This window comes from Microcebus murinus, chromosome X (assembly GCF_040939455.1).
Source record: "Microcebus murinus isolate Inina chromosome X, M.murinus_Inina_mat1.0, whole genome shotgun sequence".
Classification (NCBI taxonomy): Eukaryota; Metazoa; Chordata; class Mammalia; order Primates; family Cheirogaleidae; genus Microcebus; species Microcebus murinus.
This window is the reverse complement of record NC_134136.1, coordinates 31,843,451-31,867,136: the sequence shown is the minus strand read 5'-3', so window position 1 is coordinate 31,867,136 and position 23,686 is coordinate 31,843,451. Positions and strand designations below refer to the sequence as shown.

Below are 23,686 nucleotides of genomic sequence, written 5' to 3'. Positions count from 1 at the left end.
TGCAGTCTACAGTCGGGTTAGTGCTCCTATTAGAGTCTAATGCTGTTGCTGATCTGATAGGAGGTGGAGCTCAGGCAGTGATACCAGGAGTGGTGGGGAGTGGCTGTAAATACAGACGAGGCTTCACGCCCTTACCAGCCGCTCACCTCCTGCTGTGTGGCCCGGTTCCTAACAAGCCACACATGGACCAGTACCAATCTGTGGCCCAGGGGTTGGGGACTGCAGAATTAGAGGACACCCAGCTGGTGTCTGCTGCAGAAGAAAAACTGTTTTTTCAATACATTACCCAAATGAGCATCACCCTGATGCTGTGGGCCCTGACAGAAGTTTTAGGATAGTAGTCCTTTCCACTGACTGTGTGTGTGTGTGTCTCCACTGGATTCAGCCAGTGGAGACTGAGCAGGCCATGCTGATTCAGAATTGTCAAATACTTGCTCTCCAGGTGAGGAATATGATTTGTCTACTGGACTGGAGACTCTTGAAATGCTTGCTGAAAACATGCAAATTAAATAGAGGGGAATAGTTTAGGCTCAGACTGGTACATTCTTCCCCAACTCTTTCCAGGCCCACTCTCACCTCAAACAGTGAAAGTATAAGTTCGTAAATGCTGATTAAAGAGTCATCAGTTTTAAATTATGCCATAATGTAAGCCATTTCTAGAAATTTATGACTTAAAATTCCAACAGAAATTATAAGATTTGACCCATAATTCAACATCCGATATCATATTTTTTGTTTGCACTTTTTAATTTAAATACAATCCCACATAAAAAATTTACCATTTTAAAGTGTGCACTTCAGTGGTTTTTAGTATATTCACAATGTTGCGCAGCTATTGCTGTTATATAATTCCAGGATATTTCCACCCCCCCCAAAAGAAAGCCCATAACTGTTAGTTGGCACCTTCAATTCCTCTCTCCCCACAGCCTTTGGCACTAATCTACTTTCTCTATGAATGGGTCTATTCTGGACATTTTATATCAATGGAATCATACACTATGTGGCCTTTTGTTGGAGACCAAGGCAAGAGAACCACTTAAGGCCAGGAGTTTGATACCAGCCTGGGCAACATAGAAAGACCCCATCTTTAAAATAATTAAGCCATGTTATTGGGTGTGAAATATTAATAGTATCTTTTGGTCTTAATTTGCATTTACCTAATGACTAATGGTATTAAACACATTTTTCATGTATTTATTGACTATTTGTATGTCTTCTTTGGAGAAATGCTATTCAAATATTTTGCCCATTTTATAATTGGGCTGTCTGTCTTTTTATCATTGAGTTGGATGACTTCCTTTTTTCTGTTTTTTAAATTTAAAAATTTTTTTCCTTTTATTGATATATAATAGTTTATATGTTTATGGGGTACACGTGAGTGTTTGTTATATACATAGAATGTGTAATGATCAAGTCAGGGTATTTGGGGTATCCATTCCCTCAAGTATTTATCATTTCTATGTGTTGGTAACATTTCACATCCTGTCTTCTAGCTACTTTGAAATATACAATATATTGTTGCTAACTATAGTCACCCTAGTCTGTTATCAAATATTAGAACTTATCTCTTCCATCTAACTGTGAATTTGTACCCACTCACCAACTTCTCTTCATTTCCCCCTCCCACCCTCACACTCTTCCCAGCCTGTAGTATCTATCATTCTATTCTCTATCTTTATGTGATCAAGTTTTTTAGCTTCCACATATGAATGAGAACATTTGATATTTGTCTTTCTGTGCCTGGGTTGTTTCACTTAACATAATGACCTCCAATTCCATCTATGTTGCTGCAAGTGACATAATTTCATTCTTTTTAATGGCTGAATAGTATTCCATTGTGTATATATACAATATTTTCTTTATCCATTCATCCATCTATGGACACTTAGGTTGATTCCATATCTTTGCTATTATGAATAGTGCTGCAGTAAACATACAAGTGCAAGTATCCCTTTGATATACTGATTTCTTTTCCTTTGGATAGATACCCAGTAGTAGGATCGTTGGATTGTATGGTAGTTCTATTTTTAGTTTTTGAGAAATCTCTGTACTGTTTTCCTTAGTGGTTGTACTAATTTACATTCCCACCAACAACATATAAGAGTTCCCATTTCTCCACGTCCTTGCAAGTATTTGTTATTTTCTGACTTTTTAATAATAACCATTCTAACTAGAGTTAGATGACATCTCATTGTGGTTTTGATTTTCATTTCCCTGATGCCTAGTGATGTTGAGCATTTATTCATATACATTTTGGTCATTTGTATGTCTTTTGAGAAATGTCTATTCATGTCCTTAGCCCAGATTTTAGGAATGTCTTCAATATATATTCTGGTTGCTAGTCTCTTATTATACATATAATTTGCAAATATAATCTCTAATTCTGCGAGTTGTCTTTTCACATTCTTTTTAAAATTAGTATTATTTTTAATTGGTAGGTCATAATTATATATATTTATGGGGTACAATGTGATATTTTAATATATGTATATTAATATAATGTGGAATGATTAAATCATGCTAATTAACATAGCTCACTCACAATTTTTTGTGGCAAGAAATTTTTTTTTTTTTGTGGCAAGAAATTTTAAATTTACTGGATTATGTCCTTTGATACATGAAAGCTTTTAGTTTTGATAAACTATAATTTATCTATTTTTCTCTTATTATTGTGCTTTATTTTTTTCAGCCAACAAGCAAATGAATACATGTATTAATAGTAAGTTTTGAAACAAGAAAGTGTGAGTCTTCCAACATTATTTTTCTTTTTTAAGATTGGTTTGGCTATTTGGGACACCTAGAAATTCCATATGAATTTTAATATTAGCTTTTCCATTTTGCAAAAATGGAATATTGATATTGGGATATTGATACTGGGATATTGATATTCACTTCATTGAATCTATAGATCACTTTGGGTAGTATTGCCATCTTAAGTCCTTCAAACCATGAACGTGTTTTTTTCCCCATTTATTTACATATAATTGCTTTCAGCAATGCTTTTTAGTTTTCAGTGTACAAGTCTTGCATTTTCTTGCATAAATTTATTACTAAGTATTTTTTTCTAATGCTACTAGAAATGATATGTTTTCTTAATTTAATTTCATTGTTAGGTTTTTCCAGAAGCATATAGAAATACAACTGAATTTTGTATGCTAATCTTGTATCCTGCAACTTTGCTGGACTCATTTATTGGCTGTAATGCTGTGTGGGTGTATATGTGTGTGTGTGTGAGAGGGCATGTGCACGCACGTATGTGTATTCCTTAGAATTTTCCATATACAGGATCATGTCACTTATGAATAAAGACAATTTTCCTTCTTCCTTTCAAATTAGGATGCCATTTATTTCTTTTTCTTTCCTCATTGCTCTGGATAAAACTTACAGTACCATGTTGAGTAGGTATGGTAAAAGGGGAATATTCTTGTCTTTTTTCTCATCTAGAAGGAATGCTTTACATCTTTTACATTTGAGTATGGTCTTAGTTGTGCTTTTTAATACATTCCCTCTGTCATGTTGAGGAAGTCCCCTCCTATTCCTATTTTTTTAATGTTTAAATCATGAAAGGGTGTTGGATTTTTAAAAAATGCTTTCTCAGCATCAATTGAGATGATCAGGCATCTTTTTTCTTTTATTCTATTAATGTGGTATATTACATTGGTTGATTTTGTATGTTGAACCACCCTTTTCATTCTTGGGATAGATCACACTTGATCATGATGTATTAATATATCTAAACATCTAAATATGATGCTGGATTTGGTTTGTTAGTATTTTTTTGAGAATTTCCGTATCAATATCCATAAGGGGTATTGGCCTATAGTTTGCTTTCCTTGTGGTGTTTTTACTCTGTCTTTGGTATTACAGTAATTCTGGTCTCATAGAATGAGTTAAGAAGGGTTCCCTACTCTTCATTTTTTTAAAGACCTACTCCTGAATCCAAACCTCCTCTTCATTTTTTAAAGAGTTTGAGAATTGATATTAATACTTTTAAAAATGTTTAGTAGAATTCTCCAGTGAAGACATCTGGTTCAGGGCTTTTCTTTCTTAGGAGGTTGTTGATTACTGATTCAATCTCTTGTTATAAAATCTGTTCAAATGTTCTATTTCTTGAGTTTGTTTTGGTAGTTTATGTGTTTCTAAAAATTTGTCTATTTCATTCTATTCTTTTGTAATCCTTTTAATTCTGTAAGGTCTATAGTAACACCCCTATTTTCCTGTTTGATTTTGGTAATTTGGGTCTTTTCTCCTTTTTCCTGGTAAGTCTAGTTAAAGGTCTGTCAATTATGTTGATCTTTCACACAACCTACTTTTGATTAATCACTTCTGTTGTTCTTCTATTCACTATTTCATTTATCTCTAATCTTATCTTTATCATTTCCTTCCTTCTGCTAGTTTTGCATCTAGCTTGCTTTTCTTTTTTTAGTTTTGTAAGGCAGGAGTCCCCAACCCATGGTGACTTGTATAATGATTTCATTATATATTACAATGTAATAATAATAGAAATGGAGTGTATAATAAATGTAATAAATGCTTGAATCATCCTGAAACCATCCCCTACCCCCAATCCATGGAAAAATTATCTTACATGAAAATGGTCCCTCATACCAGAAAGGTTGGGGACAAATGTTGTAAGGTACAAAGTTAGGTTATTGATTTTATATTCTTCTTTTTAATATGCTTCTTCATTAACAGCTTTTTTTTTAGAGACAGGGTCTTGCTATGTTGCCCAGGCTGTTCTCACCCTCCTGGCCTCAAGCAATCCTCCCACCTCTGCCTCCCAAAATGCTGGGATTACAGAAGTAAGTCATTACACCCAGCCTGCATTTACAGCTTTAAATTTCCCTCTCAATACTGTTTTTGCTGAAACCTATATGCTTTGGTTTGTTATGTTTTTGTTTTCATTCATGTCAACATATTATCTAATTCCACTTGTAATTTCTTCTTTCACCCGTTGCTTAAGAGTATGTTGCTTAATTTCTATATATTTGTGAATTGTCAAGTTTTTTTTCTGTTACTGAATTCTAGTTTCATCCCATTGTGGTTGGAGAAGATACTTAGTATTATTTCAATCACTTAAAAACGATTATCTTGTGATCTAACATATGGTATGTCCTAGAGAATGTTTTATGTGAACTTGAGAAAAACGCATATTTTGCTGTTGTTAGGTGGAGGGTTCTATAGATATGTTAGGTCTGGTTGGCCTATAGTGTTGTTTAAATACTCTCTTTCCTTATTGACCTACTGTCTGGTTGTCCTATTAATTGTTGATCATGGGGAAATGAAATCTCCAACTATTACTGGAAAATAGAACTATCTATCCTTTCAATTGGTCAGTTTTTGCTTGATGTATTTTTGAGATCTGTCGTTAGGAACATATATGTTTATAATTGTTACATATCACTTTTTAAGAAACTAATATTTATATTCGATCAACTTTATTTTCATTTTTCTTAAGAGCCTATGGAGGGACAGTTTAAGACCACTCAGTGGTTGTTCTGACCCACTCAGTGGCCTGAGCAGTGGGAACTGCAGACCAGTATTCAGAAGCAGGCTGAGCATTCACTATTCAGTAAGGAACTGTTGAATAAACACAATGGGCACTTGCATGCCTCAGACTAGTGTACAACCTCAGGTTGAGTAGCAGCGAATTCAAGAGCTAGAGCTATCCATTCACCCTGACATTTCTCCTTTGTCACAGCTTTATCAACAGAAGCCTATGCTCTTCCTTTTCAATCTCTTCAGGATCTCTGTAAAAGCAGAACTCAGGCATGACCTCCCATGAGTGTTCATGGGAGGTGGTGCCACACATGTGCAGAACTTCCTTGGCCAGCATCCACCACATCAGACCCACTGAGTGAGCTCCCTTTTGTTGCATGGGATGACAATGTCCACATAGCACAGAGGAGAACCTGTGTTACAAAGAACAGTGGTAGGCAGGTTACTGTAAGATGCCTCTGTGAGAGGCTGGTGGTCAGCCCTGGGCTTAGTAACCACCATGAGACATGGCTCCTGGAAGGCTGCCTAGATCTCATTAGGGAAGGTTCTAGGAGTAAAGTGGCCAGCAATAGGAGTGGCTCCAGTGGTAGCAGCAAACTTCAGCACAGCCCACTGGCCAGTATTCCTGGAGAATATGATACTGACATCAGCAGGGTTTTCAATGGCAATGTTATGAGCTGCCAGCAGAAGCTTATCCCACATCCTCTTCATATTTATAATGTAGATGCCATCACTTTTCCTTTTGTAGATGTATTGTTCTATTTGGAAGTCAAGGTTGGTGCCCCCTAAGTGGGTTCCTGCTGCAAGGAGTTTAAGGGCATTTTCCTCCATTTGCAGAACATCAAGGGCTCCAGACATTATGAAAGTTTCCCTTTAAGTTACATTGGGAATCCAGAACAACACTGTACAGAGCTCTCTCTGGGTAGTGCAGAAAAGCAATTGTTATATATTCTTGATATTTTGACTCTTTTATCAAAATATAATGTGTGTCTTTATCTCTCTTTTTTATTTCAGCATATTACCAGGGTACAAATGTTTAGGTTACATATATTGCCTTTGCCCCACCCAAGTCAGAGCCTCAAGTATGTCTATCACCAAGATCAGGCGTCCTCAAACTACGGCCCACGGGCCACATGCGGGTGTTTTTGTCCGTTTGTTTTTTTACTTCAAAATAAGATATGTGCAGTGTGCATAGGAATTTGTTCATAGTTTTTTAAAACTATAGTCTGGCCCTCCAACGGTCTGAGGGACAGTGAACTGGCCCTGTTTAAAAAGTTTGAGGACCCCTGGCCTAGATGGTACACTCTGCACCCATTAGGTGTGAATATACTCATCCCCTCTGCCCCCCTGCCACCTGAATGACACACGATGAATGTTACTACTATGTCTTTATCTCTTATAAAAATTTTTGAGTTAAAGCGTATTTTGCCTGATAATAGTATAGTCTCCCCAGCTCTTTTTGGCTACTATTTGCATGGAATATTTTTTCCTATCATTTCACTTTTAACCTATTTGTGTCTTTGAGCTTGTCCCACAGTTCTTGGATGTTCTTTGTGGTGTTGTTGTTTCATTCTTTTTTACTCTTTGAATTTCAGTTTAGAAAGATTTACTGACATACTTTCAAGCTCACTGATTCTTTCCTCAGCCATGTCTAGTCTACCGATGAGCTATCAAAGGCATTCTTTTTTTCCCCACAGAAAAACCCTCTTGTTTATTTGATTAAACAAAAATAAAATAAGCTTTGACTAAGCTGAGTAAGTTCCTACTTAGAAAAAAAATGAATAAATGAAATCTAAAATTAAAAAAATTAATAAAAAAATAAAAATTAAATAAGCTGCATAGGAACAATTTTAAAGTCTAAAGAGACATGAACTTTGTTTTAAGGCTACAGTAGCTGATACAGCATCTCCTTGCTACCTTCTCCAGCCTTCTCTGTGGACCACAGAGATACATTCAGAACCTGTTAGCTAACATAGGAGTTTTTGAACACTTTTGCATTGGTTCTTCACCTGCTCATTGCCTGTCATGCCTGTGGCCTGCAATATTAACATTTAAGATTTAAAGTGAAAGCCAACCCCCCCCCAAAAAACAAAGACCCAACCAAAAACCCACTTTTGCCCAAAGTTTTGGGGGAAAAAAATCTTCATTTCTCCACTCATCCATTGAATTGATGGGGTTCATACTACCCTGGCAATGCCCATTTAAAAAATAACAAGCGGTAGTCAGCACCCCAGATGGGCTGCAGCATGGTTTCTGTGGCCAAGGGTGGTATTCTGGTAGCACATATTCCTTATATCATGTCTTCCTTGAACAAATAAAAATAAGAGGTGTTTAACTTAGTCATTTTAACATAAGGCAACATGCTCACATTAACTCCCCAAATTCTGCATTTACTTTTCTTTTAAAAAAAACTGAGTCATATGTTCTACAATTAAAAATTAAAGGCTGGGTGCGGTGGCTCACACCTGTAATCCTAGCACTCCAGGAGGGCGAGGTGGGAGGATCGCTCGAGGTCAGGAGTTCAAGACCAGCCTGAGCAAGAGCAAGACCCCGTCTCTACTAATAAAACAAAAAGAAATTAGCTGGACAATGAAAAATATATATTTAAAAAATTAGCCAGGCATGGTGGTGCATGCCTGTAGTCCCAGCTACTCGGGAGGCTGAGGTAGGAGGATCGCTTGAGCCCAGGAGTTTGAGGTTGCTGTGAGCTAGACTGATGCCATGGCACTCACTCTAGCCCGGGCAACAGAGTGAGACTCTGTCTCAAAAAAAAAAAAAAAAATTAAATCATTTTGGTTGACCAGGCATGAGAGCTAAGGGACAATATTAAGCAAGATTCATAAAAAAAAAATACCAACAACCCTCCCACCTACCCAAGTATACCTAACATGCTAGTTAAAACCAACATCCCTTACCCACCCTCACCTGCATTGATTTTAGGAAAAAAGAAATAAAACAAGAAAACGACCTTAAAAACAAGAAAACCCCAGTAACGTGAAAAATTTTCCTCTGAAGAAAGACAACTACACATACTGCTAGAAACACAAACAACTATTACAGAGCTGTTATTTAAGGAAAGTAAACACTTTGCTATACACGTCAACATTCAATCAGTGTGCTCTGAGATACAGCCTAAGAAAAATACTATCTGAGCTTCTAAGTTAATACAATCATTAAAAGGAGGTCTAAGTCCACGTGGGTACCCAAAACTTTTAGAACCATTATTGGTTAAATGATGATGGAAAGCATCCCACCGGACTGGCTTGTTAACTCATAAGATCAGCTTTAAAAATAGACATCACTGAGGTATTTCTTCACCATGACATTTTTTTTTAATTAATTAATTTTTTTGAGACAGAGTCTCGCTCCGTTGCCCGGGCTGGAATGCCGTGGCGTCAGTCTAGCTCACAGCAACCTCAAACTCCTGGGCTCAAGCGATCCTCCTGCCTCAGCCTCCTGAGTAACTGAGACTAAAGGCACGAGCCACCATGCCCGGCTAATTTTTTCTATATATATTTTTAGTTGTCTGGCTAATTTCTTTCTATTTTTTTTTTTTTTTTTTTTTTTTTTTTTTTTTTTTAGTAGAGACGGTATCTCGCTCTTGCTCAGGCTGGTCTTGAACTCCTGAGCTCAAATGATCCTCCCGCCTCAGCCTCCCTGAGTGCTAGCATTATAGGCATTAGCCACCACGCCCGACTGACCATGACATTTTTAAACCCAGCTTACAATAACTACAGTGGTCTTAGGACCCTTCTCTCTTCGAACCAAACCAAAAATTAACTAAAGGGGTGGAAGGATAAAGACAGTATATCTTGGTAATGTGCTTTTCAACTTTATCAGGTATTTAACAAACAAGTAAAGGGGGAAAAAAGGTCAACATGTTACCTTTGGTAGAAAAAAAATTAAAACACAAAAGACAAGAGTAACATATACTCCACCAGTCACTGCCCAGTAAAAAACAGTGATTATTGCAACATCATGGTGAGGAAAATCCTGCTGGATCTAGAAAGTTATAAATACAATCATGAAGTCAAAAGGATTCTCACTTCCTACAAAAATTTGAAGTTTCCAACAACTAGACCTTTGGAATAGCCTAAAAGGGTATTATTTGTAGAAACTCAAAATAGAGGTAAAATACTTTTCTCTTGAAGAGAAAAAGAGACCCAAAGGTATTTCTTTGTAATTAAATCTTCTAAGAGATCAGCTTAACCAATACTTTCCTAATACTGAACAACATGGCAATGGCATGCATAATTCTTTTTTGGGGGAAAAGCCAGATTGATAAAAACTACTTGGATTTATGAATACATTTGCCTGATGTTTCTCTTTTGAGATCAATCAAACATTTTTCATGGGAGAAATCAGTTCTAGATTTATGATAACATTTCTTCTAGAGGTAGGTAGCTTCCTGCCCCACCCTCTCCCCACTGGATTAATACTATTCTTTTTGATACCTGGCAGATGCTAACACAAGGTAGATGACTTTCACCAAAAGTGAGCTTGAAACTCAACAGAAGCAACCAGTGTGGTGTGGAGCTTTATGTGTCCTGTGCCTTTGGGCTGCAGGAAGCTAGAGAAAGCCACAGAGCTTGAGCGACACCTGCTGTATGATATCATCACCTTTGAGTACAAGAGTTTGACTTTTATACAGCCCCAGACTGTTGGAAACTCGTTAAGAGTGATGTTTTAAATATACCTTAAATACACCCCAAATATTTTTTTGGCACCATTGGATTAAAACACACACACACACACACACACACACACACACACACACACACACACATACACACACACACACAGAAAAACAAGCCTAAAACTTTGGCTTCTCTTTCACAATCTACCAGCACACAGAAATCTTAGAATCTTCCAAAGAGGAAGACAACAAATATACAAACAATATTCTGCTGCTTCAAGCCTCAAAGACTTTCCTCCTCAAATAATTAAGCTTTGGCTTAATTAGAATAAATCAGAGTGAGCCAATCTCAAGTTATTTCTCTTACAACTTCAACGTAAAGTGCTGTGTTTCTGGCAACTTTTTTTGGCCCAACACATAATTTAGGTTCTGTTTATGGTATCCTTGTTATGTGTCTCCCCAAATAAGTTAGACTTAAGAGGGCATTGAGAAATTAGTGCACTTGGGGTGTAGCCCAGGCCACTGGGCTCCAATCAACTCAAGTGCCACCTGTCCGCCACAACAGAGCATAGATTCTAAGACAGGACTGATTCTCATGACCAAAAATAACACTTTTGAAATGTTAAGTCAGTGTCAACCAAAAGTGGTTTTTATCTATGGGTTGTTTAGATTTACTTTAAGCATATCAATACCCAATGGGCATCTCCGAACATAATCTGACCTTATTTCCCACCACACCCCATCCTTGCCACCTGACCAGATCAGACCTTTAGAGGGACTGTTGTCTATCTCATTTACACCCCACCACTGGCAGGAACTGTCCTCTTTTAGTCTAGGGGGTTCTCTGGAGAAACAGAATCAATAGGATACATATCTGTATACATATATGTATCTATATAGATATAAGTATATAGATAGAGATATCAGAAGAGATTTATTATAAGGAATTGGCTCACACAATTATGGAGGCTGAGAAGTCCCAAGATCTGTAGTCAGCAAACTAGAGATCCAGAAAGCCAATGGTGTATTTCCAGTCTGAGTCTGAAGGCCAGAAATCCAGGAAAGCCTTTGGTTTAGCTTCCAGTCCAAGTGTATGTCCAAAGACAACATAAAACTGATGTCTCAGCTCAAAAACAGTCAGACAGAAGGAATGAATTCTTTCTTACTGATCCCTTTGTTCTATTCAGGTCTTCAATGTATGGGATGAGGCCCACCCACATTGGGGAGGGGAATCTGCTTTACTCGGTCTGCTAATTGTGATATTAAAAATTTCATCCTTGCCGGGCATGGTGGCTCACGCCTGTAATCCTAGCACTCTGGGAGGCCGAGGCAGGCGGATTGCTCGAGGTCAGGAGTTCGAGACCAGCCTGAGCAAGAGTGAGACCCCATCTCTACTATAAATAGAAAGAAACTAATTGGCCAACTAATGTATATAGAAAAAATTAGCTGGGTATAGTGGCGCATGCCTATGGTCCCAGCTACTCGGGAGGTTGAGGCAGGAGGATTGCTTGAGCCCAGGAGTTTGAGGTTGCTGTGAGCTAGGCTGACGCCACGGCACTCACTCTAGCCTGGGCAACAAAGCAAGACTCTGTCTCAAAAGAAAAAAAAATTCATCCAGAAACACCCTCACAGACAAATCTATAATGTTTAAGCAAATATCTGGACACCCTGTGGCCCAGTCAAGTTGACAGATAAAATTAACCATCACACCACCCTGTGCTCTGTTCATCCACAGCATATCACTTGTCCTAAAACATGGTTCTGATGGAGATAGTATTAGGACTGCAAAGAAAGAATGCTAAATACCAGTGGTGCTAAATCTGGGTCATGGGTACATTGGATTCTATAAAATCATTCCCTACTTTATTACGCACATGCACATGTTTATCATATTGCATTTAAAAAATGATAACAGTTGGTGAGAGTGTAGGAAAACAGGCACTGTGATACAATGCATGTGAGAATCTAAATGGTCACAATTTTTCTAGAAGGACTACTGAAAAAACACAAATTTTGGTATCCCTTCACTGGCTTGCTGACCTAGAGACTTGAGGATATAGGCCTGGGATTCTGGGTGTTTATAGCACACAACTTGGCTGACTGTTAGGTAAGAGCAGATTTGGGAAACTTTCCTGGTCAGATGGAATTGGTAAAATACCAAAATATTTGCTGGCACAAGGAGGAAAAGAGCAATGCACAAACATGTCTGTTCACTGTGACACTGGGTAAAAAAGTAAAAAAAAAAAAAAAAAAAAGTCCATTAACAGGGAAATAAAAAATTACAGTGCATTCATACAACAGGATATTATGTGCAATTAAAATGAATGACCTACATCTCCATATAGCAATATGAGTGAATATCTTAAACATAATATTACTTGAGAAAAGCAAATTGAAAATGTCAAAATGTTTGCATGTCCAAAATTAATTCTATATATGTTTTAATGTATATATACATATCTAGAAAAAGTGCAGAAACATATGTGGAAAGATACACATCAACTTAGGAATGTGTAGAACCTCTGCTTCTGGGGGAAAAAAAGAGAAAAAGAACAATTTAGGAGTTTAGTTATCTAGGAAGAGGATGGGGTGAATGGAAAAGAAGGCAAATTCAGCTCTATCCACATTATGTGATTACTTCAAAATTCACTGGAATAGTCTTCATACATTTCAAGGAATGAAGTGGCTGTATTATTAATGAGAAAAAACTATAGCCAATACTTATTTTTAAGTGGAACATAAGTTTCAAATTGGTATACATCATGTGATTCTACTAAATATATTCATAAATATACGATACATATGTTTTTGGTATATGAATAGTAAAACTCTTTTAAGTCTACACACTAATTTGTTTTACTCCTACATCGTTCTGGTTGTCTATTGCTGCATATCAAACAATGCCCAAAATTAGTAGCCTAAAACAGCAATATTATTATTATCTATATTGTTGTTATCATCATCACCATCATCATCTTTTATAGTTTTGTGGGCTGGCTGGGCTTAGCTGGATGCTTATCCCATGGTATTCCTTATGAAGTTGTGGTTAGACGTCAGCTGGAGCTGCATGTATCTGAAGACTTGAATGGACTGGGTCTCTTGGCAATGGATGCTGGGAGCTCAGCTGTTGAACAGAATGCCTAATGTGTCAACATTAAACTAGGGAGTTTCAGTTATCTACTGCCATGTAACAAACCACAACAATATTTGGTGTAGCTTAAACAATACCAAACATTAATCTCTCTCATGATCCTGTGGGTTGACTGGGCTCAGCAGAGCAATTTTTCTGTTCCATGTGGTTTTGTTTGGGCATATAGCAATTTGGAGGCTCAACTGATGAAACACCAAGAATTACTCACCCACATGGTTGGAAACCAGTGCTGGAATAATTCTGCTCTGCCTAATTAGTACATTTTCCATAGCGACAGAATTAGAAAACACAGACAGGAAACAACACATATGTTGTTCTGCCCTTTGCATTTGTTTTACATAATAATATATCTAAGATCTAATTCCAAACCACTAAGTATAGAATTACACCTTTCTTAGCTGGGCGCGGTGGCTCACGCCTGTAATCCTAGCACTCTGGGAGGCCAAGGTGGGCGGATCGCTCGAGGTCAGGAGTTTGAAACCAGCCTGAGCAAGAGCGAGACCCCCATCTCTACTATAAATAGAAAGAAATTAATTGGTCAACTAATATATATATAGAAAAAATTAGCCGGGCATGGTGGTGCATGCCTGTAATCCTAGCACTCTGGGAGGCCAAGGCGGGAGGATTGCTCAAGCTCAGGAGTTCGAAACCAGCCTGAGCAAGAGCAAGACCCCGTTTCTACTATAAATAGAAAGAAATTAATTGGCCAACTAACATATATAGAAAAAATTAGCCGGGCATGGTGGCACATGCTTGTAGTCCCAGATACTCGGGAGGCTGAGGCAGCAGGATTGCTTGAGCCCAGGAGTTTGGGTTGCTGTGAGCTAGGCTGATGCCATGGCACTCACTCTAGCCTGGGCAACAAAGTGAAACTCTGTCTCAAAAAAAAAGAGAAAAAATTAGCTAGGCAACTAAAAATAGAAAAAATTAATCAAGCATGGTGGTGTGCCCCTGTAGTCCCAGCTACTGGGGAGGCTGAGGCAGGAGGACCACTAACATATTGAGTCCAGGAGTTTTTTTTTTTTTTTTTTTTTAGACAGAGTCTCGCTTTGTTGTCCAGGCTAGAGTGAGTGCCATGGCGTCAGCCTAGCTCACAGCAACCTCAGACTCCTGGGCTCGAGCGATCCTTCTGCCTCAGCCTCCCAAGTAGCTGGGACTACAGGCATGTGCCACCATGCCCGGCTAATTTTATATATATATATCAGTTGGCCAATTAATTTCTTTCTATTTATAGTAGAGACGGGGTCTCACTCTTGCTCAGGCTGGTTTTGAACTCCTGACCTCTAGCAATCCGCCCGCCTCGGCCTCCCAGAGAGCTAGGATTACAGGCGTGAGCCACCGCGCCCGGCCGAGTCCAGGAGTTTGAGGTTGCTGTGAGCTACACTAACACCACGGCACTCCAGCTCAGGCAACAGAGTGAGACTTTGTCTCAAAAAAAAAAAAAAAAAATTACACCTTTCTCTTAAATGGCTGAATGGTGTTCTGACATATCTATGTACTCTCATGTATTCAACCAGACTCTCTATTGATGGACATTTAGGATGAATCCATCTGCCCTGGGCTAAAGAAAACATAGTGATGAACAAATTAGTGCCCAGGTGTTTAAGGGGCTTAGATCCTTCTAGAGTATATGCTGACAAAAACAGACCATTTGTCTTATTCCACTTGTGTTTCTGTAAAGGAATACCTGAGGCTGGGTAATTTATAAAGAAAAGAGGTTTACTTGGCTCACCGTTCTGCAGTCTGCACAAGAAGCATGGCACCAACACTTGCATCTGGTGAGAGCCTCAGACTGCTTTCACTCATGGAGGAAGGGGACGGGGAGCCAGCATATAGAGATCATATGACAAGAGAGGAAGTGAAAGAGGAAGCAAGAGAGGTGCCAGGCTTTTTCAAACCACCAGCTCTCAAGGGAACTAATAGAGCAAGAACTTATTCACTACCATGAAAATGGCACCAAGCCATTCATTAGGTGTGCACCCCCATGAACAAAACACCTCCCATTAGGCTCCACCTCCAACATTGAAGATCAAATTTCAACATGAGATTTGGAAGGTGAAAATCCAGACATTATCCAAACTATAGCACCATTACAAACATGGAGTATAACTAGCAAAGTGGGAGGCTTGCTTATCTAGAGTGGGTAGAACCCATAAGCTGTTACTCCACAGAATTCTATTTTGGGCTATGAGACCCAAGGCTGGACCTCCTTTGAAGAGGTTCATCCCTGGATATCATCCTGTAGAGGAAAGAGCACAGCTGAATCAGGAAGCATACAGCCTGGCTGTTAATTCTGGGCCCTGCCATGTGCTCACTGAGGATGCTTGAAGTTCCTATATTGGGAGTGACTTAGTGCCCCATTTTTGGCCACCTTCCCCTCTCGTGCCTATCCCCTCTGCTTAGACAGCCATCTCATTTACACCTGAGTATTCAATTGCCATCTACCCACCTGTGATTCCTAGATTTCCTTCTCCAGCTCAATCTCTGATCTAAATATCTTGTGGCATTCTTAACATGTCCACTCAAGTACACAAATGCATTGGGAATCAAGATGACCAATCATGTTTTCTCCAAAAAGAATCCATTATGTGTTGCCCATTCCAGTTAACATCACTACCTATCACACAGATGATCAGATGAAACAAACATCTGAGAATCACACTAACACCTCCCTCTCATATCCCCCTCCTAATTCTCAGATTTTTCCCGAGTCAGTTTGTTCATTCATGCACATGTTCATTCATGTAGTAGAAAGAGGAGCATTGCTGGATCAAGGGAGGGGTGATAGTTGCACAATCAGAGTCCTGGAGTGGGGAATCCATTGCAACTAGAATGGGTTGCCATAGTCAGGAAGATTTGTCACAGGAAGGAAAGTAGAGGGCATAGGTGCTGATGAAGGTAAGTTGGTAGGTTTGGTGGTGGGAACACATAGACTATCTTTTCTGTGATAGCATCTATAATACTTTCCCAAAGAAACAAGAAGCCGAAGAGCAGCTGAGAATGTTGAGGTGTGATGGGGTGTTGAAGGTTTGTGAAGAGGAGAGAATAGATGTTGTGCCACAGTGGTCTTAGGTATTGAGAAAATATGCTATGGAAATGTGTTCAGATTGCCAGCTGGCGTAGAGTACTGCTTTGTGTCCTGCAATAGTTTCCCTTCTACCTCATCTATTATAGCTGTCCCCACTTTTCTACCATTCTTCAGCCACACTGACTTTTGTATTTTTCTGAAACAAGTCATGATCATCCCCACTTCAGGGTGTGCTGTTGCCTAGTCTAATATCAAGTGATTTTCACCCACACATCTCTTTCTTGTCATCCAGGTCTCAGCTCAAAAGTCACATCCATATCGTGGCATTCTCGAGGGGCACAACTCCAGGGATCATCATGTATCTCATAGTCTAAGTAAGTGATGATCTTTGGAGTTGTTAAACTGGGTGGCCCTGAAAATCCCTGACTGCCCTCTCGAAAATGTTATTTTCTATCCCATTTCCTGTTTTATTTACTTCATGGCACTCTTCATCCACTGAAATTACATTGGTTATTGTTTATTTTATATGTGTCCAAAAGAACAAGTAAGCCCTGTGAGGGGAGAGGCTTTTTCCGGACAACCTGCAAAGAGTGGCACTCGGTAAACAAGTGTTGGATGAATGGATTGTTATCTACTACATACACCAGAGCAGAAACAGGTACTTAAAGCTGAGTGTCAAAACCAGTTGACATTGGAACCAGTGATCATTGCATACAATTTTTTTTAAAAATCTGGGACATCATCTGTTCAGCAGTTCTCAAACTGTCAGAATCTATGAGGAAAACTGTTTGAAATGCAGAATCCCAAGCCTCAAACCCCAGGGATAGCATTCAGCAGGTTCCGGGGTAAAGTCTCAGAAGCTGCAATTTTAATAAAACCCCAGGTGATTCTAATAAAGGTGGCCTGTGGCTCATGCTTAAAACAATACATACTTTTAGAATGACATTTTGGGGAAATTGTTTCTATAGCCTTAACCTATCATTCAGAGTTCTGTGATATCTAGTTTGACTGCTAGTATAATTACTGGGAAGCACAATATTCATCTAAGACTTCAAATTGCTTTTCCAGAAGGAATTTCATTTAATTCTTGGTAAAGTATCAGGGTCCATTGAACCCAATTTTTGTGTTTTGAGCTTTTATTTGAGCATTTCTATTTGTAAGGAATGTTATTTTATGATTTCTACTCTTTCTTAGAAGTCTTTAAATGAACAAGGAGAAAACTCATCTCTAATTTTTTAAATATAATAAACCATATTGTATCTTGTGTGTACCACATGAGACAATTTGGCCCTTTTGTAAAATTAACATATGGTATCTTATTAGTCTTACTTTTCCTATATCTTGAAATATTTATCTTGAATATTCTTGAAATGTTTTTCTATATCTTGAAATATTCCTATATCTTGAAATATTTTTCTATTCATCATCCCAAGAATTATCTCATTATTGGTTAATTATTCCCAGATATACTAAAAGGATTAAAACATAATAATGATGGAATAACTTACATTAAGAATTATCCACTTTGGGAGGCCAAGGTGGAAGGATTTCTTGAGGCCAGGAGTTTGAGACCAGCCTGGCAACATAGCGAGAGGTGTCGCTACAAAAAATTTAAAAATTAGCCAGGCATGGTGGTATGCACCTGTAGCCTCAGGTTTTCAGGAGGCTGAGGCAGGAGGATTGCCTGAGCCCAGGAGTTCGAGGCTACAGTGAACTATGATCATGCCACTACACTCCAGCCTGGGCAGAAGAGCAATACCCTATCTAGAAAAAAAAATGCAATACAGAAATAAGTAATAAATATCACATTATCATTTAGTTTTTACTACACTGTCCAATGTATTACACAACTTCTTTTTCACAACAGTATAAAAGAAATATAGACACACCATCTTCGCATTTTTAAATTCAGCTTTCAATGAACACAAGTGAGAATTTAACAAAAAATTTCCCATACTGGCAAAGAGAAGAAAATTGACAGAGGAAGATATTTTTACAGTTATTAGATGGAACAAAAGATGAAAGTACAGTGACAGCATTACTCTAGACTCTGTTATTCATGGTGAAATTGATGTTTCAGATTATAAGTCTTCAAATGATGATATTCTAGATGAATTTTCTCAAACTCAAAATCAATGAATGAATGAACAATGTACTTTAAGGACCAAAACAGTAAATGACATTCTCACCCAGTTGATTGCTTGCCATACAATATATTGTGATGAGAACTAGGAACATCCTGTTTTTACTCAAAGGACATGGGACAATTTTCTGTCATCTTTTATCATAATGGATATTTAATATATATCCAGTGTTTAAACAATAAGGCTTCTAAGTGGACAAATGCTGAATGAAGTAAGGCAATTAGAGGGAAATAGATCATATAGAAATGAAAAAAGTCATTGGACTGGTCGGTCATTCTAATTGGTGTTCATCAATTTTAAAATGAAAATGTTTTATAATTATGGAGCAAAGAAGATGGCTATACTCCCTTCAACAAAACTTTAGGATGTCAAAGTTTTGAAAAGTTTTCCATTTTGATAAGTACAAAAATAAGTAGAAGTACTAAGATAGAATTTATTTAGGGTATAAGTGAGGAATCAGTATTTACAAGATGGATGTATTCTAGGTTCAGCGATGACAGTTGAGGAGTAAGTTGCAATCAACAAATGATGTCAATTTTGTGTATATATACCATCAAAACCAGAACAATTGGGAATAAAATTTGAGTTTCGGCCGGGCGCGGTGGCTCACGCCTGTAATCCTAGCTCTCTGGGAGGCCGAGGCGGGCAGATTGCTCGAGGTCAGGAGTTCGAAACCAGCCTGAGCAAGAGCGAGACCCCGTCTCTACTATAAATAGAAAGAAATTAATTGGCCAACTAATATATATAGAAAAAATTAGCCAGGCATGGTGGCGCATGCCTGTAGTCCCAGCCACTTGGGAGGCTGAGGCAGAAGGATTGCTTGAGCCCAGGAGTTTGAGGTTGCTGTGAGCTAGGCTGATGCCACGGCACTCACTCTAGCCTGGGCAACAAAGTGAGACTCTGTCTCAAAAAAAAACAAAACAAAAAAAACAAAAAAAAAATTTGAGTTTGATACCTTTAAGCTCTTGCTAAATTTTCTGATTTAGTTGTCCTTCATTATGCCTTTATTTTTACTTCTATGAATTATTCATAAAGTGACTTAATACATAAAACATCAAATGAGTAGTTTGCCCCAAGAAGGTAAAATTATGATGACAATTTTGTCCTCGTATTCTGAGGGCTGATGTACTAAATTCCTGAGTGTCCTATTCCTGAGTGGTTGGGAAGACTCACTATTTTTATTCTGTTTAATGAATGAGGCTGGTGGAAGGGAAATGACCTCCTCAATGTGTCTTGGTGATAAAACTTTCTGACTCACTTCAACTACTTATCCAGCCAACTCAAAATCACACCCTGTACTCCCTTATCAGCTTCTGTGCCTCAGGCTTGAAGCTCACAAAATTCTCCGATGTTAGTCTAAAAGTCAAAATAAGACAATCGGAAGTTTGTGAAATAGAAGGAGAAAGGGAAATTTTCTTCCCTTATCCTAGACTCTGGTCAGGGGGAGGGGAGCATTCAATTAAATGGAAATGATGTAATGGCATTCTTCCTCTGGGACTCCATGAGGCAGCTGATCCTACCACAACAAATTGGCCTACAGAAATGCACGTGGACATGTAATGAATGTGTATACATATCACTTTATGCTGTTACACTTTCGAGTATTCCTTTTGGTAAAAACTTGAAAAACTTTCAAGCTTTCAACTGAAAAGTTGAGCTTTTCAAAAGTTCATGTCCAGGACACCTTTTTCACAGGGTAGGAAAGGCAAGGTAGAAAGAGAACTAGAATCTCTTAAATGCACCACTAGGTTCCCAACACTGGTGCTTTAAAAATGAGGAACACTGAAGGTCAGAGCAGTTAAATATTCACAGGGGTCCATGGTTAATAAAAAGCTGAAGAGATATTCTCACCAAGGGTTATCTGACTCCAGTGACTTTGGTCTTACCACTCCCCCACTGGGACCTGACTTTTAGATGGTGGCCTTGTAGGGATGAGAAATGGATGATTTTGTGCTTTCTGGGTAGGGGATCCATGCTGGCAGGTTAGCAGGGGATCTGTACTAGTATTTATCTTCCCTCAATTGAAGATTTCTAGTAGATACAGAGGATTGGAATTCATGTGAGAAATCAGGGATGAAGACGTGGATTAGAGTTTACATGCCTCAGTTACATGCCTCAGTTATAGAGTTACATGCCTATAACTGAGTCCAAGTTCATACCACTCACCACGCCACAGACAATAAGTCGAGAGATGAGGTTTTGAGGCAAGGAAAGCAACTTTTATTTGGGAAGGCAGCAAATTGAGAAGATGGCAGACTAATGTCCTAAAGAACCATTTTAAGTTAGCATGAACTTTAGGCTTCTTTTTAGGTTAAGGGAAGGGGGAAGAGGAGAGGGGGAGCTGCCAGAAGTGACCAACAACTGCAGACAACGGAATGTCAGCAAGAGTCCAAGGAGATTGTGAAACTTCTTGGTCAGTTAACTTTGGAGGATGTAGGTCAGGTCATGATGTTCCTGTAAATCTTTAACATAACTTTGTTAGTTGTGTGCATACTTTCCTTATCTCCCTGGGAGTTAGTTTTGGGACTGTTTATCATCTTTCTTTTAGGGTTGAACTTCAAACTAAATTCTTCCTTAAATTAGCCAGCCTACATGCAGAGCTAAGCAGCTTTTAACCTAAAGGATATTAGGTTAGCAAATATTAGGATATTTGCTTCTGACAGGGGGTCAGAAACAAAATAGAGTTAGTCATGCTAAGCGTCCCTTCTACTGTTACAATCCCATTAGGTGCCCAATATATGCTTGGTGGTCATGCATGACTTTTTTCTCTCAGGCCTCATTACCTTATCTGCAAACTGAAGCTGTTGGACTAAGTAATTGCCAAGTTCCCTTTCTGCTCTGTTTTCATAAGGATAAAGATTGCCACTTGGTAGTTTTTGAACACTGCAAAGTGAGTCATAGTTCCTCATCAACTACCCCATCTGTTTATATAGGCTGCACTACAGCCATGCCAGACTGTCTTCTGGCTATACCCCGAGCACACAGTGTAAATTCTCACATCCATGCCTTTGCACAGCCAAGAATGTCCGTATATGCATTCTACCGCCTCTCATAATCCTAGTCCTGTAAGATTCAGCTCAAAGCCCACCTCCTTCTCTGATAATTTTGGCTGGAAATGCCTGGCACACAATATTTGCCCAGGTAGGGCATGCTGAAAGAGTGAAACCATAAACAAGTGAAGGTTTGATATCCTTAATGCATAAATATCAATAAACATCACAAAAGGTGGTCAATTGCACCAGTAATCAGGGAAATGGTTATGTAAACAACAAAAAGTTACATTTCAAAGTCATCAATTAGGAAGACTTATTTTTAACTTCACTAAATACCAAGGATTTTGTTTGTTTTTATTTTTGTTAGGAGTGTGATGTATAAATGAGAATTTTCGCCCACTGCTAGTGGTAAGTTTAAAAAGGTACAACCAGTTTGAGGGTACAATTTCACAATTTCCAGTAGAGCCTATACATATCCTAACATTCAGATGTTTCATGCTTAGACACATAACACCTGGAAACTCATTATACATACATACATGTATATTATTATTATTATTATTATTTGAGACAGAGTCTTGCTTTGTTGCCCAGGCTAGAGTGAGTGCTGTGGCATCAGCCTAGCTCACGGCAACCTCAAACTCCTGGGCTTAAGTGATCCTCCTGCCTCAGCCTCCCTAGTACCTGGGACTACAGGCATGTGCTACTATGCCCGGCTAATTTTTTCTATATGTATTAGTTGGCCAATTAATTTCTTTCTATTTGTAGTAGAGACGGGGTCTCACTCTTGCTCAGGCTGGTTTCGAACTCCTAACTTCAAGCAATCTGCCTGCCTCAGTCTCCCAGAGTACTAGGATTATAGGCGTGAGCCATTGCACCCAGCCCATACATGTATATTAATATAGCTATAACATGAAGTGATATCTTAAATATCCATCAAGGGGAAGTAATATAGATATATATTCATACAAGTCACTATATACTGTGAAACTGGCTTTCCTTCCCCACTCCACACACTAAATGAAAGACAAAACAAGCAAAACCCACCCCCACTGTCTGCTCTCAGGTGGTTCTGATGCTTAGCCAGGCTTGGGAACCATTGATCTGTATGGGAACATCCAGATTCCCTGGCACAAGGTTCATGGCTCTTCCTCAAGAACTCAACCCTTCCCCACTAATTTCCCACACTATCTCTCCAAACACCTGTGCCACATTGAATAGTCTTTCAGCTGTACCACAAACGTACTGGGCACATTCTCACCACTGTGCCATTGATCCGTCTTGCAATACCTATATACATCTCTCCCTGACTATCAAAATCCTATTCATCTGGTGAGGCTCCACTCAAATGCCACCTACTCTGTGAAGCCCCCCATAATGACCCTCTACCTTTGATCATGAAAGAACTATGACTTCCTTAGTTCCTACTGAACACTTCACTTGAGATTCTAGAGGAGCACATATTTCCCTCTTCCTGTCTTTAGAGACCTTTTAAATAAACAAGACTGGATACTACTCACAGGCAAGAAGCAATTTGGGAGGAAAACACTGGAAATCTGAGTGGAAGTCCCTGGATTTGAATACCAGCTCCGCCACTTGCTGACTGCGTGACCACTGCCAAGTTTCTTCTCTCTCCTGATATTCAGCTTTCTCATCTTTAAAATAGAAAATTCATACTTGTCATAGGACCATTATAAAAACTTAGAGGTTATAGGTAGGTTTAAAGACTCTGACTTGTAGTTGGTTAAAGAAATGAACACTTTCTCGCTATTTTTCTGTATTAATTTCTAGTTTAATTGCACTATAATCTGAAAGCATATTTTGTATGCTTTCTAGTCTTTTAAATTTGTTCATTATGATTTATTACCCAGAATATGGTATATCTTGATGAATATTCCATGTGAGCTTGAGTAGGATGTGTATTCTGTTGTTATTGGATGAAGTGTTCTATAAATGCCAATTAGATCCAGTTGATTAATAGTGGTGTTGGGTTCAATTATGTCCTTACTGATTTTCTGCCTAATGGATCTTTTTATTACTGATAGAAAGGTGTTGAAGTCTCCAACTATAATAGTGCACTCATCCATTTCTGTTTTCAATTCTATTATTTTTTGCCTCATGGATTTCAATACTCTGTTGTTAGGCACATGTACCTCAAGAATTCTTGTGTCTTCTTGGAGAATTAACCCCTTATTGTTAAGAAAAATTCTCTTTATCCTTGATCATTTGTTTTTG

General features: G+C 38.5%; 1 long non-coding RNA gene and 1 pseudogene across 1 annotated transcript in view; both read right to left on the bottom strand.

The window, feature by feature from the left end:
• Nucleotides 1–5,326: 5,326 nt before the first annotated feature.
• LOC105884204 (small ribosomal subunit protein uS2-like) lies at nt 5,327–6,777 on the bottom strand (annotated as a pseudogene).
• A 16,185-nt stretch (nt 6,778–22,962) lies between these two features.
• Nucleotides 22,963–23,686, bottom strand: part of LOC142865893 (uncharacterized) — a 67,756-nt gene continuing 67,032 nt past the window's right edge. Inside the window, exon 4 of the long non-coding RNA XR_012915987.1 lies at nt 22,963–23,106. This is a non-coding gene — a long non-coding RNA (uncharacterized LOC142865893). The remainder of the gene's footprint in view (nt 23,107–23,686) is intronic.